Source organism: Macaca mulatta, chromosome 15 (genome assembly GCF_049350105.2).
Source record: "Macaca mulatta isolate MMU2019108-1 chromosome 15, T2T-MMU8v2.0, whole genome shotgun sequence".
Classification (NCBI taxonomy): domain Eukaryota; kingdom Metazoa; phylum Chordata; class Mammalia; order Primates; family Cercopithecidae; genus Macaca; species Macaca mulatta.
The window spans coordinates 117,476,474-117,491,590 of NC_133420.1; positions in this window are offsets into that span (position 1 = coordinate 117,476,474).

Consider the following 15,117-nt stretch of genomic DNA (forward strand, 5'->3'; position numbering starts at 1 on the left):
GGCTGAAGTGCAGTGGTGCGATGTTGGCTCACTGCAACTCCGCCTCCCAGGTTCTAACAATTCTCCTACCTCAGCCTCCCAAGTAGCTGGAACTACAGATGTGTGCCAGCACACTTGACTAATTTTTGTGTATTTGGTAGAGACAGGGTTTCACTATGTTGGCCAGGCTGGTCTTGAACTCCTGACCTCAAGTGATCCACCAGCCTCGGGCTCCCAAAGTGCTGGGATTACAGGCGTGAGCCATCGCACCCTGCCTGGAGGGCTGTGTTCGTATATTTGCCTTCTTTTTCCTTCTCCAACCCTTCTAGAAGCTTTTCCTTCAGGAAGTGTTTCCTTAAACACCGATTATATACCTGCAATGACACTAAGCAAAGGAAGTAGAGCAATAAGCAAGCGATCCACAGTCCTGCTGGGGACACAGGCATGAAGCAAACGACCACCAACGACTCGCCTATTTTACTCGGAATAAAAACGTTAGGAAGGAGAAGAACACAGCAGTGAATGTTTCAGCCACTTGGTCTGAAGATGGAAGCTTCCCTAATTGTGTCCTGGGTTTCAGACTTGGTTTGTCTTTATTGACGGTAAACAGGTTGGTCACACTGAGCTTAGACAAGGAGGACCCCATCCTTTGCTGCCCTTCTGACCTGGGTTTTTCTCCACCGCCATATTACTCAGTGGCCCCCGTCATTCTGTTAGTCCTGAGTAGACTGTGAACTCCTTTAGGGAGGAGGAACCACGGTCTTACCTTTGAGTATTAATGTTCCATACAGTGACTGTTGCATAGCAACTGCCAAATAACTGTGAGTTTGATTGAACTAGACCTTCCTGTTGCCTCTGTGATTCCAAGTACAGACATCCTCTGGGAAGAGGGGCTGTGGGTCCCATCTGGTTATTATTCATCAGTTACACCCTGTGGAGTGCTTCCTTCACTGTGACGTCTGGCCAAGAGACCTGGACAAGATGCTGAAAGGTGAAGAGGGCTGGTTGCGTGAGGCAAAGTCTTCTACTCCAAGCCCTCCATGTCCTCTGTAGGATGACACAGGCTTTGTGAAGACTCCTCTCTCCTGCTGTCAACAAATGTGGGAGATTTGGATGTCAACTTTTCCCCTAAAGGGTTTCAGAATTAGACTGATGGCTACATCTCAGCCAGCCTTCCAGATCTTCTCTGAGGTGCCTCCAACACATCCAGATGGGAATTGTCGTATTTCATGGAAAGCACGCCATAATAAAAATTAACTCTACATTCCCCCCAACAAAAAATAGTTTTTCCTTGCATTCTTTGGGTTGCTACCATCCACTGAGAAACATTATTATTATGTTGGTGCAAAAGTAATTGAGGTTTTTACAATTAAAAGTAATTGCAAAAACCACAATTACTTTTGCACCAACTGAATATCATCCTAAAATCCAACTTTCTTTCCACCACTACTTGCTTTTCCTTCAAGCTCATAGCTACTAAGTCCACCTCCTAAATTTGTTTCACAACTCTCCCTCCTCCCAGTCTCTAAGTTCTAATTACTTAGAATAGGCAACTGGTCACTCTCTTTCCAGCCCCTGCTATCTGCAGAGACTTCCTTTCAATGTGTAGAAATTTGTAATGACTATCTTTAATGGGATGCTGTCATCCACAGTGTAAAATACAGTCCTTACGTGGACATTTAAAGCCCTGATGATCTGATCCCACACCATATGATTGTCCTTGTCCTCCATTCTCTGTCCCTTCTCAGATGTCCTGTGCCCCTGTTACACTTGTGACACTGTGTACCATCTCCTCGAATACCCCTCCAGCCTCTCACTACTCCTTTCTCCATATCAGCCTTGTCAATGTCTACTCACCATTCAAGATCCAGCTGAAGTACCTTCGCTTCTGAGAAGTCCTCCTCCCAGCTTCCCCACCCATTCAACTTACCCAGTTAATCGCACCCTCTTCTAGGACACTATGGTTTCTGCATGACTCTCCTGGAGATTGTCATACAGTGCTGGAATTTCCAAAGACTGTCCTTTAGTTCTTACCTGTGTCTTATTCAGACTTAGGTTCACAGAGCCTCACACTCTGCCCTTTATTAACCATGTGACCTTGGACACATTACACAACCCCTCAACTTCATTTTTAGTTTATTAAAAAGGACCAATTTATTTCAGCTTATTTAAGGACAAATAAGACTGTTACGAGGATTAAATGAGATGAAGCATATAGCAGCAGGCCTGGCACATAGTAACTATCTAATACATGGCGTTATCTGTTGTTGTTATTATTATCAACTAGCATAATATCAATGCAGATATCAATTGTTTTCTGGAGCTGTTCTGGGACTGGGGGTGCCATCAGATGGAAAGCTTTCTCCTGCGCTTTGGGCTTCAAGGAACAGATTTAGAGGAGCGGGTGCGGCTGTTACCACTGGCTGCTGAAGGGAGATTCTCACTAAGGAACCAATGGTAGTCCTTGAGAGAAGATGGATGCGAGTTTTGACTGTACTAGCCTGGAGCTGTTGGATTGCAGATGTGGTGCATGGAAAATGAATAGGCTTTTATTTTAGTTGTGCCACCACTGGAATTTCAAACCAAGATGGATATGACCTGGACAGAATCATTCAAAAATCTTATATGAATGTATTTTATGGATTTGAGTTAACCTATTTCATGGCCACTATGAATCGATGGCAAAAGAAGTTCAAGGTATTGTTCCGGCCTTCGATATTCAAACCCCTACTTCCTGCAACGGGGGAGAGAAAGCTACTTACATTTTGGCATCAGTGTATAATCCCAGGCATAGTTGATCCAGCCTGGTGTGATACAGACTTGGTCTCCTGGAGTTCAATGAAAAGTGAGGTCAGCACGTGCAGAGGCCTGGCGAAAACAAACTGATTTAAGTTACTAAACTGGACAATACTGTTCCATTTCCTTCTGGATGGAGTCCACAGTGGTACTGGAAAATCATCTGGAGGAACACAGCCCCAAGAGTAACAGCATGCTGTAATGCATTTGATTCAAAAGAGGAAGGAAAAAAACATGGTATGTGCTGTCCTCCTGCTAGGTTCGGGGAGCAGGCAGCCTGTGAGTTGTGGCCTGTGGAGATTTCACCTGGATTACTTTAAAAGCACTTTTGCAGAGCCAGGCAAATGAAAATCATGTGTTTATTCATCAAGGAGACCTTCTCTTGGGAATATTTTATTTGCAGTTCTATGAAGAGGGAAAACCTCCACATTTTTAATCTTTTGTGCAAGAACTTCTAAGTGCTGAAAAAGCAGTGGCAGGAAGAATGAGTTTGGATGTCCCAGAAATCCTGATAAAGTTTGGAAACTTATCCAGACTCTTTGAACTTTTCTTCTGGACCATATTAGATTCTGTGTCTCTGAGAGCAAGTTCATTCATAGCATGTACATTTCTCAAGCTACAGTGTTTCAGTGTTGTTATCAAGGGCCTGGCAAAGATGACACTGAGACACCCAGTCTTTAATGTAGGTATGTCTGAATACCGCCAAATGTCCTCAGGCTTCGGTGGGTATTTGAGAGACATGTTCAGGTCATTTAATTCATCAGGGGGACATTTTCTGCCAATCAAAATTGCCTTTGAGAGATTTCGGTGGTCAGTCTCCAGTCTTCTCAGTCAAGTGGTGTCTGCCTAGTATACAGGGTTGTGCCATAATATCATGGGACTCATGGAATGAGACTTTTTGCTTCATTGTTTGGAGACTTCAGAATGTTTAAATGTAGACCCAGTAAGCAACACTACTTTGTGCTTTGGTTTGAACCATGGGAAACTGGGTCGAACCACAGATAGTCAACTTTAGCTCCTCGTGATTCTCTGGAGAGTCAGGGTGACAAGTCGTGAAGTTGCACGGTACTAAGTGCACTTTTAAGTGTGCTGAGTCTGGAGGAGGCTGGAAATGGGCTTTAATTTCTTTGTCTCACTGAATTTTGTGTACACTGGACACACATGGGGTGTGGTGAATAGAAAACAAGTAAGCTTTTATTTTGGTTGTGCCATGGGAAACTGGGTTCAACCATGTCTGCTCCATGTTTGTTCCATGGGCAAGTGGAGTTACTTTTGAGGAAGTATGTGCATAAGTTATCTATTGCTACATAACAAATCACTCCAGAATTTAGCAGATTAAAACAACAGTTATTATCTCACAGTTCTGCACATCAGAATTCAGGAGTGGCTTATCTGGGTGGTTCTGGTTCAAAATCTCTTGTGAGGTTGCAGACAAGGTGTCAGCTGGGGCTGCAGTCAAATGAAGGCTCAATTGGGGCTGGAGCGTCTCCTTCCAAGATGGCTCTGTCCCACGGATGTTGCAAGAGGCCTCAGCTCTTCCCCACTGGGTGTCTCTATAGGGCTTCTTGAGTATCTTCATGATATGGCAGCTGGCTTCCTAAAGCAAACCACGTGCGTAGGTTTGCATACACACTCTTGTGAGAGAGTAATAGAGAGAGAACAAACAAGAAGTCAAAATAAATTGACCTAATTTCGGAAGTCACACAGTTTTGAAGTGGGCCTCTAAGTACAATCTACTTTTAAGGGTCGAAAAATTAGCATCCACCTCATGAAGGGAGGAGTCTCAAAGAATGTGTAGACATATTTTAAAAGCAGCACACCATGAGCCTCAGAAGTCATTGACATGAATGTGAATCTCCAGTCTGTCTCTTATTAATTGTGTTGCTGGGGAAAAACTGATGAATCTTTGAACTTCAGTTTAGTCATTTATGAACCGAAACTCAAAATACCTATGTTGCAGTGTTATTGATAGCATTAGAAATTCTGCTTATAATGTATCTCAAACAGTTCCTACAGCTGGTGCTAAATAAAGAGTAGACATGGGGATGATAATGACCGTCATGGGGATGATGATAAATAATATTGGGTAAATGACACAGTCTCTTTGCACCTCATTTGATTTATAATACGTACACCATGGAACTCTATCAAGAATAAATACTGTAATTTATGGAAAAGAAGTTCCTGGCAGAAAGTATATTAATTTCCCTACTCTTTTGAAGAAACACCAATGAAATGATATTTTGGCTGTTTTTGTTGCTAAAAAAAATCGTGTTTAAAAAACCATTAACATCATAAATATCAAAATTTCTAGAGCACAACCCCTGAAAAAAATAGAGGACTCACACTCTAAAATCCACTGATCTAGACAAAAGTGCTCATCTCTCCATTAGAGCAACGATTTTCTTGTGTGATTTATTGCACTGATCGGTGGTTCTGTGTCAGCCAGTCGTTTCTGGGAATTATACCTTGAGATGACATTTATCATGTCCCCTAAAATACACACACACACAGATACAAATCAATCTGTCATTTAGTACATTGCCGTCATCCAAAAATAATTATTCAGTGGATGATGACTTGACTGGATGTGAAAATGGATGGAAAATATCACATAGTGAGACATTTGGTGGCAGACACCTTTTTACTCTTTCAAAATGATGCTTTGCCGGGAAGCCAGCGGGACTTTTGATATGACGACGGGGTGAAAGAGTTGCCTGGTGTTGTGTAGTTTCCCAATGGAGCAATCAAATCTCACAACCCAAGCTCAGAACAGTAACAGAGTGGCCCAATCACCACTATTTTTTTTTTTAAATTGGGTCTCTTGCCTCCCCAAAACCATTTAATTGAGCAGTTCCTGGCAAGGTTACTCCAACAAAGCGTTGTTTACGTGTGGTAATTTCAAGGTTCCAGGAATTTAAGATAAAGTTGGCAAAGCTACCATTAATTTGAGGAGTAAGGGAAAGCAGTGTTGTAACAGTGATGCAAATGTGGGAAGAACCAGGAACAAAAGCCATTATGTTCAGGCCTCCCTTCCTTTCCACCTCCTTAGTCAAAGGCAGGGTGGGTGGGGAAGGTTCCAGTTTTCCCTGGAATGAATTGTCAAGACTTTCCCCTCCAGGCTTGAAACATGTTCTCCTCTGAGCCGCTCAGCACGTTGTCAAACCGGTCTTTACTTGAAAGACATAGGGCATCAACATGAAGGTTGTCACATAAGTTCCCCTCTCCCCATTTTCTGAGGGTTTTGAAAGATGTCACATCCTGCATCTGGGGCCAGCAGAGCAGAGTCTGCAGCCAGTCCTACAGGGGAAGCTGCCAGGGGGCCAGAGACCCCCACCTCTGGAGAGGGTCCCTGCTTGGTTTCTGCAGAGCAAATGAAGGAGAAAACTACGGACAAGGGAGGTGGGGGGAGACAAAGCAGGCAATGGGAGAACTCAGTTTTATGGAGCTTGCAAACCTGAGCTCAAATATTAAAAATGCTTTCATCAGTCTTCTTAATCCAAAGAAATTCTTTTTGGCTTAGATGGGAGGAAAAATCAGTCCCTTAAGGGGAAAGCAAGAGGAGAAGGAGGTAATAAGGATGTGAGTCAGACGCAGGGAATTGCTGGCAAATGCATTCGTTTTGGGAGGCGGAGGACTGTTTTCAAGCTGCTCTAACGTTACAGACCACTGATAACACCCGCCTGCTTTTTATTGATTTCTCCCTTTAGTTATTAAAAGGTTTGATTCCATTAAGTGGCGGAAAGGTGAGGAAAAAAGAATCTTTTTTTTTTTTTCATGCTTATTTTTTTCTCCTCTGGGGAATAAGCAGCACTTGGGCTCCAAAGCTGTGTTTTTCTTTGGGTTTTGCCTTTTAATAGGGGTTGAAGAAAGCGGTTATAGACATTTGAGGGGAAATAAAGCCTGTGGTTTATTAACAGGGCTGGTTTTAATCAGCAGTGATTTGACTAGGGTAACATTAGAGCTGCAACAATGATAGCTGATACTATGATTTTCTATGCTTTTAACCCCGGACTGAAGTCTTGTGGGTTCATGGACAGAAATTCATTTGTTCCCCTGGCCAGGCTGTGGGGAGGAGTGTTCTGGGACAGCCTCAGGTAAGGAGAGGAGAGGGCTGGGGGTGCTGGGGCAGCTGCCTCAGGAGTACTTCTCTGCTGGAATTCCAGCTGCTGGGGAGCAAGCTTTGCAGATGGAGGGCTTCGAAAGACCAAAATGGAAGGTGGGCTTGGGACCGCATTTGGCCAGTCTATGCCCGAATCCAGATGGATAAGTATTCATGAGCTTATCTTTCCAGACCTGAGGCGAAATCTCGGGTCATAACACTTTACACTCTATTAGGAAAGTTAAGGAAGAATAGTCCACTTCCCAGGTGGAAGACTGCTGTCAGGTGAAACCCAGTCTTGTCCTACGCAGAATGAAATCTGTGGGATCTTTCGCACCCAGCCCATTATTTACCATGGCCACCGCCAAATCACTGCTAACGTCCCAACAAATTTGGGATAAAGACCAAACTCCTACATTAGTCACCAATTACCATTTGCCATATCTGCAGCCAGCAGTAGCAACAGGATTTCTGGGAATGTTCTCTTTAAAAGTAAGACACTTTATTTTTCAGTGTGTTTTCTAAAAAGAAGAAACAGAAGACCAACATTTACCGTGTCAACTACAGGACCTGCCTGCTTTGAAGATGAATGAGGTCATTCACAAAAGCTTATGGAGAGGTCCATGAGTACGGGGCTGATGGGGGAGTGTGAATGGATGGACTCAGCCCCCAACAGTCCTCTTGACGTTTCTGTAACGTTCTGTGTTTGTGTGTTTACATGTATACAAGCTACTCTTCCCAGCAGTAGAAGAGTGCTTGCTCTCTTGCTCCTGTCTCTTGCTCTCTTGTTCTTGTTCTCCTGGCTGAGAAGCACTGACCAATCCCCAGTCTCTCCCTTGGTGCTCCGTGTGAAAGGGGCAGGTAACCAGGAGATGGTGCCTGAGATGAGAACAGAACCAATATGTGGTACAGGGAGGAATCTAAGAGGTCCCCTAGCTTGAAGTCAGAGTTAACTCACTCCACCCACCCCACGTCTCTTGCTTCCTCCTCCCCTTCCCTGACTTCCTCCCTGACCACATCCCCTCCTGTCGCTCTGCAGTGGCATCTCTTGAAGGAAGTGCTCAGTTCACAGCAACAGCTCCCTGTCGGCACCTGCCTCTGACTGCACGAGGTGACCAGCAGAAGCTAGGTCTTACCATCCCGGCTGAGGAGTGGATGCCCAGCTCCGGAGCAATAGATTGTCTCTGTCAGGAGTATGAGATCCTGGGACTCACAGAGGCCAGGATTTGTGAGCGCTGAGCTCCATTAATGACAGTATTCTAGAGCAGTAGTTGCCAAACCTTTTTTTTCCATTAAGATTGGGTGAAAAAAAAAAAATGGGTCACATGTTCCTAATATGTTTATTTTGATAGGTTATCTACATGTGTTACTATTACTAGCTAATAACTCAAGGCATACTATATACTTAAGGTTTTCAAAATGGAAAGTAAAAATGACCCAGTAGTAATGAGCACACTTAGCACCCAGGTCTCAGTTGCTAATACTGTTCTCCAGTGAAAAGAACCACAACTCGTTGGATAAATGTGTGATCCTAGGATTGGGAAATGAAAGGAGCATCTTATAGTCCCCCAAATAAGGCATTGCCCAAACAAACAATAACAATTTCATCCTATGAATAATAACGGGGAATGTCAAAGGGACACAGGAGCCAACTGAAAGAGCTACCAACGGCCAGAGTTGGAACAATTTGAGCAAGAAAATAAATAAAATAGCATAGTGTTATAACCCAAAGTACAACAGAAATATCCATGAATTCACACAGATATAAATAAGTGATTGAATAAATACACGGGGGAGGAGAACGAGTTTTAGGTGCAGAAGGTTTCCAAAAAATTTATGGAGATACTACTCTGCCATTGAGGACGTGGAACACCACTTCCCACTTATAAGGGTGGGCCACCCATTGCGACTTCCTTCAAAAGGATGCGGTATGGAAAGGGACGGGAGAAAGAATGGGTTTACTGGGTTTACAGTGGAGAAATCTGACAAGCAGCACCCCAGTCAGTGACCGAGGGCAACATCTACAGTGACTAGACACGTTGATAAGATACACCCTTGATAGAACGGCATTCTGGTCCCCCAAACCCAAACTAATCATGAGGAAAACATCAGACCAATCCCAATCAAAGAACATTAGACAAAATACCTGACCAGTATCTCCCAAAATTGTCAAGGTCATCAGAAACAAGGAAAGTTTGAGAAACAACCAAGAGGAACTGAGGAATAACAAGAAGACATGATCAAATGTAATGTGGTGTACTGGGTGTGAGCCTGGAACGCAAAAAGGACACTAGAAAAAAAAAAAAACTAAGAAAATTTGAATTAAGTATTTACTTTAGTTAATAATCTAAATAATTAGCTTTAGATAGTGTATCAGGATTGGTTCATTAACTGTAACAAACGGACCATACCAATGTAAGAAGTTAATAATAGGGGGAACTGAATATGGGATGTATGGGAACTTCCTATACTATCTTCATAGTTTTTAACGTAAATCTAAAACTATCTTAAAAATGAAGTTTATTGTTTTTAAAAAAGTAAATATGGCATAAGAGTTGGGTTCAAACAGTGTGTCTTAGCCTTGGTACCAGTGACATTTTAGGCCGGATAATTGTCTGTTGTGGGAGGCCACTCTGTGCCTTGCAGGATGGCCAGCAGCATCCCTGGCCTGGACACACTAGAGGCCAGTAGAACCTCGCCAGTTGTGACAACCAAAAGAGTCTCCAAATATTGCCAAATGTCCCCTGGGGGACAAAAACTGCCCTCAATTGAAAACCACTTGATTTAAACAACTACTAGATTAGGTAGGAGGGCTGGTATGAGATTCCAAGTATGAGAACATTCTCACATGTAAAAAGTGGCCATCCTAATTTTGTTGAGTACATGCGTGTGTGCTTGTGCATGTGTGTGCACTTACTTCTTTATCTATTATCTCTCACCCTCCCCGTTCATTTATTTCATTATTAGTTGAATTAGAGGGAATGACCAGCTGAGAAATTATGATTCTTTATGCTGCATGGAGCTAGTGCAGACTATGAAATAACAGCTTGATAAAAGTAAGAAAGAACAAACAGCAGAAGACCTCGGGAATGTGAAAAGCAGAGGAAACAAAAAGTGGAAGTAGGAGTCTCTGAAGGTCTAGTAGTGGATGGTGATACCTCGTGCTGGTGAGAGGAGCTCTTCTATCGCCTCCCATTAAACTCAAACAAATATTTATAGAGCACTTGGCTAAACCAGGCACATGCTATGCACTGGGGGTGTATATAACCCTCTTTCATGTGGCCCTTGCGTCTCCATTGCCAGCCTCATCCTTCGCTCAGCATCCTCATGATGCTGTCTGGCAGTCTAGGACACACAGGCCTAGGCTTCACAATTGGGTCTGACTCCTCCGAGAAAAGCCACATGCTCAGGCCGTTCCCTGCCAATAAAAACCTCTAAGGCTCCTTTTCTCTGGCCTCTGCTGTACACACACACACACACACACACACACACACACACACACACACGTTATAAAATTGCTTGGCCAGGCACAGTGGCTCACGCCTGTAATCCCAGCACTTTGGAGGCTGAGGCGGGCGGATCACGAGGTCAGGAGATCGAGACCATCCTGGCTAACACTGTGAAACCCCATCTCTACTAAAAATACAAAAAAATTAGCCAGGCGTGGGTTCAGGCACCTGTAGTCCCAGCTACTCAGGAGGCTGAAGCAGGAGAATGGCGTGAACCTGGGAGGCGGAGCTTGCAGTGAGCCGAGATTGCGCCACAGCACTCCAGCCTGGGCGACAGAGTGAGACCGTCTCAAAAAAAAATTGCTTTATATTTATATTACTATATATATGTTCAAATCATACACATGTTTGTATCTATATTTAATTTGATAAACTACCTGAGTTCCCCCATCCTGCTAAATCCTATCTTTCCTTAAAAATCCCAAACCAATGTCATTTTTAGGAAGCATTCCTCGATTTTCCCAGTCAGAAGTAGTTTCTTTTTCCTGCACACTTTCATAACTTTCCCAGTGTTCTGACAAAGGTACTGATAGCCTGCATATCTTTTTCCTAATAGACTGCACACTGTCTTTGTGACTGGAGTGCCATCATCATCATCATTTCAATCTTTGTATTCTCTGCCAACCCACTGCTCAAAAATTTGTTATATAAATAGAAACCTATGTATAAATGTTCTTTAATAAATTAATGCATTACTCTTTATCCTGTTGACATTCTTGAAGTTCAATAAGAGCTTTTTGGAGTAGCACAATACTGAACTTAAAAGAACAGAGTGGGCATTTAAGGTACGAGACCAGGGTAGTCATATCAATTAGGGGCAGACATTATTTCTGACTCCAAATCCCATCCTGCCAGTGGAGTCCTAATCTGCTTATGCCTGAAACCTGCTTTGACCTTGATCTTTAATACATGGGGATCAAGGTTGAAGAGTTGGTTTCTTATAGAAAATACTTTTGGAACTTTTCTGTGTAATAAACCACCCCAAAATGTAGTGATTTTAAATGACAATGAAATACTATTTTTCAAGATGCTGTAGGTTGGTAGCACAGTTCCTCTGCTGGTTTTTCCTGGGGCTCACTTATGTGGCTTCCCTCATCTTGGGAGCCAGCTGGGACAGAGGGCTCAAGATGGCCTCCCACACAAGATTGGCAGGTGGTGCTGTCTCTTGGCCTGGGTGCCTGGATTCTCCTCCACGTGGCCTCTCATCCTCCAGGAGGCTGCACAAGCTTCCTTACATAGCAGTCTCAAGGTTGCTTTCCAAGATGGCAAGAACAGAAGCCACAAGGCCTCTTTAGGCCAAGACTCAAGAATGTATATACAACATTAATGTCACTACATTCTATTTGTCAAAAGCCGGTCACAGGGCAGCCCAGAATGAAAAGATGGGGATGCTCTGCTCGTTGGGAGGAGCAGCAAAGACTTTATGGGCCTGTGTCATCTACTACATGCAGCAATGCAGCATCTCCTTGATGCAGATCCTGGGGTTACTCCTGGGAACTTGGCAGAAGTCCTGTACTTACTCTGCTCTCAAAGGGACAGAGGTAGGAATATAAATGTCTGACTGATATCCTTGAAGATGTCTCTTTTTGCCTGGAGATGGGAGAATTTGACCTGTCTCATCTATGAAGAAGAGTCTTATCTTGGCTGACCACAAATTTCAGGAAAACTAACCACTTACCTCTAAAAATGGCAAGATACTGCTCAAATTTTGGAATCATTTCTTGCAAGTGGTGATAACTTCATAAAGATTAATATTTTACACCTAAGAATGTGAAGTAACTAAAATAGCATTATCATTGTACTAGTCCACTCTCACACTGCTAATACAGACGTACCCAAGACTGGGTAATTTATAAAGGAAAGTGGTTTAATGGATTCACAGTTCCAGATGCCTGGGGAGGCCTCACAGTCATGGCGGAAGGCAAAGGAGGAGCAAAGGCACATCTTACATGGTGGCAGGCAAGAGAGTGTGTGCAGGGGAACTGTCGTTTATAAAACCACCAGATCTCATAAGACTTATTCACTACCACGAGAACAGTATGGGGGAAACAGCCTCTATGATTCAACTATCTCCACCTGGTCACGCCCTTGACCTGTGGGGATTATTACAATTCAGGATGAGATTTAGGTGGGGACACAGCCAAACCATATCAATCATAAAACTAAATTTCTAAAAGACAGCCTGAGAAGAATTCAGAGGTGAGAAAGGGAAGCTTTTATCATTCATAGAAAGTTGAGCCATTTCCCCCCAAATATAGTCTTTTCTCTGCCCCAACAGTTTGTAGCGAGTACGGTGCAGTGAATTCCCTGATCATCCCCTTCCACTCAGACATGAGGGAGCGTTTTCCATAGCATCCCTTAGCACAGTCAGGGAAAGGGATGTGGTGGTGAGTTCACCCAGCCCCTCATTCGAGGCTCACAGCCATGCTTCCAGGGAGGAATTAGCATCGCACAGCCAAGGAAATGGAGTTCTGAGAGGTTAGGAAATTGTGCAAGGTCTCACAGCTTGTAATTATTGGCACTGGAATTTACGCTCCATTTCAGGTCTTTCTGAAGCTAAACTCACCACTACCACTTCATTTCCCAAGAGGATGTGCACAAAGGCTCTGCCAGATTGATCATGACTTGGATGAAAGAATATAAGAAAACAAGGACTTAAGAGAAAAGAAGCACAGAGAGTTAAGTATTGGGGGGAATTCTTGAGATGGCCTAGAAGCACAGTGTTACTTAATCCCTACCCAAATAAGAAAGGTCCAACAAAGAAAAATTAACAAAGTAAAGGTGAGTGCAGCAGAGAGAGAGAGGACTGCAGGCTGAAAATGTGTGCTCTGGCCTTCAACAAAGTTTCCTTAACCAAAAGGTGTTTCACATTGGCCAAGAAGGAGTTCAAAACACTCTCTGGTGTGCTGTCCAGGCCAGCCTTGGCTTTCCAGCCAAGTGTGTGATATGGCTAGGGGAGTTTAGGGCGACCCTGGGAAAAGCTATTGGCTGATGGAATAATTCTGTTCTCTCTGGCATTGTATAGGAAATCAATTGTCTTTTCAAGTAAGACCCTGTGCTTTGCAGGGTACATATCACATATACATATATATCTGTGAAAAATCTATCAAGATATTCATTTTGTCTTGTTTTCACTCTTTCAAAAGAGAAAAACTGAGATGAGGAGGAGTGAGGGGTGCCCTCCCACAGAACCCCAGGAGGGAGCAGAGCTTTGGGTAGGTGTCTAGGGGGCTGTCTAGGGACTGATCTCCAGTGTTGAAGCCCAGCCTGGCGCTGAGCTCCATACCTTGAGAAGTGGGGTATTTATATGCATTTTGGGCCTGTCCTGGGTGTGTTAGTTACTGACTCATGATAAAGGAAGAGCTCACTCAACAGTGGGCTTAGTCAAAGGTGTGATAGAATTCATGTCTCCAGGCCAGTGTGGTAGCTCACGCCTGTAATCCCAGCACTCTGGGAGGCCGAGGCGGGTGGATCACCCAAGGTCAGGAGTTCGAGACCAGCTTGGACAACATGGTGAAACCCTGTCTCCACTAACAATACCAAAATTAGCCGGGTGTGGTAGCAGGTGCCTGTAATCCCAGCTACTCGGGAGGCTGCGGCGGGAGAATTGCTTGAACCTGGGAGGCGGCGGTTGCACCAGCCTGGGCAATAAGAGCGAAACTCTATCTCAAAAAAAAAAAAAAAAAAAAAAAGAATCCATGGAATGTGATGGAGGAAAGGAGCCTACAAATACTGATGCCAGATGTTCTGCTAGTCAGATAGATAAGGACTGGAAACTGGATTTATCTGACCTAGAAGAAAGAAAGTAGCACATCTCTCATACTCAAGTGCGGGGCTAATTCATACTTAGTATATACATTTACGGAAATACACTTTCTTGCAGTATTTTCCGGTTACTGCATGCTCTTCAATCTTACTTCTCCTCCTAAGTTCTTGGGGAAGCAGAGATCATTTTTTATACTTTCATCTTCCTTAGTTCTAGGTTCACAATAGCTGCCATAACAGATATATGTTGCTTTTGATGGTTGCATCATATCAGAAGCTTATTAAAGCTTATTAAAAGAGTCTTAATTTCCTAACTATTTTAACAAGAGGAACCAATACAACGGCAGAGTTGAGGGAAACCCTGCTTGTGCCAGAAGCTGGCATGTGTATCTCAAACCTAATATGTATTTAGGGTGGCAAGTGTCTTGATGCTCATTTTGGGGAGAAGCCAGCTGACTTACCCAGCTGCCGTGTCTCTGTGAGTCTCGTGATCACAGGGAGAGATTTTGTCCAGTGTTTGCCTTTAGAAAACACACTGCCCTGTTAGCAATCTCTTCCCAGTCCCTTCTTCCATGGCAGCTACGTCTGATGATCCCATTCTGCTGAAACCAGTACCCATTCCCTTCTAGATTAAGATTTGGGGGAGGACTTCCTTTGCCATGTAAGGGCAATATGCGCTCAATTACATTTGCAGTTAGACCGACATGTTCAATGTCTCTCTATAGGGCTGATGGGACTGGCTGCGGCTGCTTCCATTTATATAAAGGGGATGATGAATTGCTCAGGTGGGTGCGGGCAGATCACAACTCCTCAGGTTTTCAGAGGCCACAGTTTCACAGCCAGCACTGAGAAGTTGCAGCTGTCAAACTGCGCCACTCAGGGTGATAACCTGCGTTCTCCTTATTCTCCAGTGTGAGTGAGCGTGTATGTGCGTGTGAGCCCACAGTCCCTTCCCTGCCTGCTTAG